The 4,358-nt window shown below is 36.0% G+C and overlaps 1 long non-coding RNA gene across 1 annotated transcript; it reads right to left on the bottom strand.

Moving 5' to 3' along the window:
• Positions 1 to 653: 653 nt before the first annotated feature.
• On the bottom strand, positions 654 to 3,307 carry LOC131255981 (uncharacterized). Its single transcript, XR_009176714.1, has 3 exons — positions 3,205 to 3,307; positions 1,176 to 1,230; positions 654 to 895 (listed from the first exon to the last, which is right to left on the bottom strand). It is a non-coding gene; the product is annotated as an uncharacterized LOC131255981 (long non-coding RNA).
• Between the last annotated feature and the right edge of the window lie 1,051 nt (positions 3,308 to 4,358).

The following is a 4,358-nucleotide window of genomic DNA, read 5'->3' as shown; positions in this document are numbered from 1 at the left end:
CGAACGAAATGTATAGATTTCATAATGCTGTTGAAGAAAGGATGCCTGTTCTATTGAATTCTTTCTAGTGACCCACCATGTATAAGCCATGGCCCAAAAACCAGGCATATCTGCTCAACAGTGGGCCATGTGTTGATCAATTCTTTTAGACTGCCAATTTTCTCCATTCTTCCAATCAACAGGCTCTCTAATTGAGCATATGATCCCAGATTCACAGCTTTCAACTTTCTTTTTTCAAATCTAGACCATCAATGCTTTCATCAAAACAACTTTCTTAATCAAGAAAGAGAAATTCGAACAAACAATGCTCTAGACAAGACCACCACTGATCGAATAGAATCCAAATACGACCAAAAACAGCAAGTCCAGATTGCATCAACACTCGTTTCCAAAAATAAATAAATAATAAAGGAAAAAAAATAGATTCTTGAAGCATAAAGACTAACAAGAGAACCGATGTAAGAACCAAACATCAGAAAACCTTGAAAATCCATCCATTCGAATAAAGCAGAAATACAGAAAATTGAAAGAAATATCTGTCGATGATGGAAAGAAGGGGATTTCGGGAGAAAATTGTAGAAATCCTTGAAACCTTTACAAAAAAAAATCTTTTAAAAAAAGGGAATAGGGCAAACTGGCAACAAGAAGAAAAGGGTTTGAGATTCAAGATGAAGGAAAAAAAAAAAAAAAACCATTGAACAAATTCAAAAAAATAAAGCTATTCAGATGACGAATCTGACCTGTGTGAGAAGGCACCTCCAAGCCATCTCTCTCTATACAGAAGAGGAAGCGGAGAATGGGAAGAAGGAGAGGGTAGAATTCGCTAAAAAGATAGTGAGAAATTCCAGCATGCAGATGGTTCCTTGGCAGCCAAACTTTTAGCCAGCACAACTCCCTGTGAAACATTGATGAAAAGCTACTTATAAGCATAATTATAACATCTAAAATCCTTTTTAAAAAAAATCAAAAGAAGTAGAATTGGCTACTTTTAACTTTCATCTCTCTATACAGAAGAGGAAGCAAATGATTTGAGCAACTTCTTGCAAAAGTAAAAATTCCTAGAGTCAATAGCAACAAGGTTGGCTCTCACTTCCATCAATGAAATCTATTAATGATTTAAAATAAGTAGAATTGAAAGTGAAGATGCCAGTAAAAAGCACAATTCATATACACACCTGTCGTTGTAGATAATTTAGCTCGACGACATCATTGTCAACAATACCTAAGCGGCTTGAGAAGAGAAAATACATAATCAGTCAGTCCAAACAAATGCAGCATAAAGCAAAATACTATAGTTACTGAAACAACAATAAAGAGCAAATACCAAAATACTATAGTTACTGTAAGTGATGAAAGTTAATTCATGGATAAGCAAAAACATTAATCAATCTAAACAAATGCAGCATAAAGCCAAAGATCCTGACATTGAAATCAAGACATGATTATCATGCTATTGAATGTTCAGCAGAAAAAGTTCTTGAATTTACATCAGAAGAATGGTCTGATGCCTTCACCTAAAAATAGCAAATGTTGACTAAGAAATTGAATGGGCTGTGCAATCACATTGTTGCAAAGAACAAAATTAATCTAGAACTCTTAAAAAAAAAAAAAATAAAATAAAAAATAATAATAATAATCCCCAATAGCTTGCATTTAGAATACATATCTTGCCTACCACCCTGCTTCTTGGGCTAGGACGTTCAAAATAAATCCCAGCTGATGAATGGCCTTTTTGCCTTTTCGGAACAACAACGGAATTAGGAAAGGAAAATTATGACATACTCAATTCAATGAAGTCCGTCAAGCAGATGAAGAGCTCCACAATGTGATGGCCTTTTATGTACCTAACTAACAAGCTGTTTGGCATTGTAAAATTTTGAGTATGAACAAGAAAGTAAAAGGAGCGATACACAACCAAACAGTAAAATACAATGGCAGAACAATTCCTTGAACATAAGTATAGCACATAAAACCCATTTGATTAATTGTAATAAGCATAACAGCTAATATCTCAGACTTGATATGTTCAGCCTATTGGGCCCTACATTGAATGTTAATTTTAACATACAAAGCTGTGTTGGATATAGGCTCTATATAAACATATGGATCAGTCCAACTGGACCTAGACTTTTGCAGACTTTGTATGTAGGCTCTATATTCTCAGCTGCAATCCATTAGGCTCTATATTCTCAGCTGCAATCCATTTATGCCTTTCAAGTAATTTATCTACCTTCAGGGAGCAATCTTTCCTCCAGTAATGCATGCTCTTTAATATCTACATCAGCAAGTCAGGGAGTAATACCACTGTCTTGCTGCTGCCTTGAAACTATGAAGGCAGCTCCAATTCCCACCAAAAATAAAAGAAAAAGAAAAAGAAAAAATAAAATAAAATAATAATAACTTCAAAAATAAAAGCTAGATCTTTGAAAATTAATTCCTGCCAAAAGAATGGAGTTCATGGAATCTGGTGAAACATTCTTGTTTTTTAGCAACTTTCTCATTGATGACATGAACATCCCCTGCCAAGTTGTAATGTCTTCAGAAGGCTAATGAAAATATCTTGAGCTTTTTTATTTGGAAAGAGAACTGATTTTTTTAATTTTTTTTTCAGGTTGCATTTTTAAAACACTGATTGCCACAAAGACACATATCCGTTAAATTACTTATAGGTTTTATTGGTCCATTTGCTATAATTTCCAGATTAAAATTAATTGTATTTCCAAAAAAAAATTATTATAATCTATCTAAAAATATCTAAATAAGAGATTCAAAAGTTTGTTTGTTAAAAACTTGGCAGTAGAGCTACCATATCTAGTGCAGCACACGATCAGTCACATTTATTTTGTAACATTGGTGCAGAAATACCTGAATATTATCACTTGAGGATGCGTACGACGTCCCTTCTCTTGAACGTTGACGACCTGGATAAAGTTGGATCGAATTTCAAAAAAGCGAGCCAAGAAAGTTAAGTGGAAATATATTCTTGAGTCCTAGCAGCATCAATGAAACCACTAGGACACTTCATATGAAGAGTACACAAAATTCTTGAGTCCTAGCAGCATCAATGAAATCATTTATGCATTGTTCAACATTGTAGTCATATAGACGAGGATCATCCTACAATTGTTCCATGATAGCAATGAGGAGATACAGTTATAACAAAATCCAGATGAGTACATGAGAACTGTCATAAGAAGTAGGTACCTGCATAGGTGAAGATTCATCATTGACTTCAAAATGGAAACCATTTGGAGGACTATAATGAACAGGAAAGGCACTTGTGAAAATCTGGTGGTTGGACAACATGATATGTTAGCAAACTATAGAAATTTAAAATAATAAATAAATAACAGAACCAGAACTTGAAGTTTCACTACACCAAAATCGTTTAACTGGAACGGTGACCATTTTGGTTCAGAAACGGCTTCAAGCCGTCTCTGATTTGAAACGGTACTCCACCATACCTTAGCCATTTTTGATTTGAAACAGTATTCAGCGGTATACTTATTATTTCCACTATTCTATTGGTGTGTCCCAATTGAGTGTTGGATCTTCTTATTTGTTATTCTTATGTTTTAGTGTTTTATTTTGAAACAAATGAACGGAAGGGATTCGATTAGTAACCTCTGACTGGACCCCACAAGGCTCAAGAGGCACATTGGTTTATATCTGCCGCAAACTACCAATTCATTTTCAGTCCTTTCTTACGCCAAAAGCTCCTGAACCCTACTTCGCATCCATTTCCGTCTCCCTCTCCCTGTTTGCTCCCCTATTCTTCGATCTCGTCTCGCATCTCTCTCTTTCCCTCTCTCTCAAATGGAGATCGGCGTCGGCCAGATCTGAACCATTTTCACTCTCTCCCTCTCAGGTTTAATGGCAGTCGAACGTCTGTGAGTGTGGAAGAATGCAATCAATCCTTGTCATTTCTAATCTTCTTGGATCGAGATCTCTTCCAATCTTAATGGCTTCCGCGTCTGCTCTACCTCCTCCGTACAGTCTCGAGAAAATGAAAGGTATACTCTCTCGATCTCTCTCCCTTCATCTCTGTCTCTCTCACTTCCTCTTTCGATTATCAAAATTTGGGTAGCAGTCATCGTGGAGGCAGCTATATCCACCGCTGTCCATAGCCGCCAACATCTGCATGTTAGTTGTTTGAAGAAATGCTTCAACCAATAACGTGTACCATTGTTGTACATTTAATTTCTCTGTTTCTTTCATATTTTTTGGGCCCATCCATGAGTGGACTAGCCTGATATATGGGAGGGGAACAATCAACATTGATCCACCTCATTAGAGGCAGTGATCCAACACATACCGACCATGTGTTTGTGCGGATAGGGCATACCTCCTCTATTTAT

Source organism: Magnolia sinica, chromosome 1 (genome assembly GCF_029962835.1).
Source record: "Magnolia sinica isolate HGM2019 chromosome 1, MsV1, whole genome shotgun sequence".
In the NCBI taxonomy this organism is placed as follows: Eukaryota; Viridiplantae; Streptophyta; class Magnoliopsida; order Magnoliales; family Magnoliaceae; genus Magnolia; species Magnolia sinica.
Note: the sequence above shows the minus strand (reverse complement) of the source record. Positions and strands in the feature narration are given on the sequence as shown.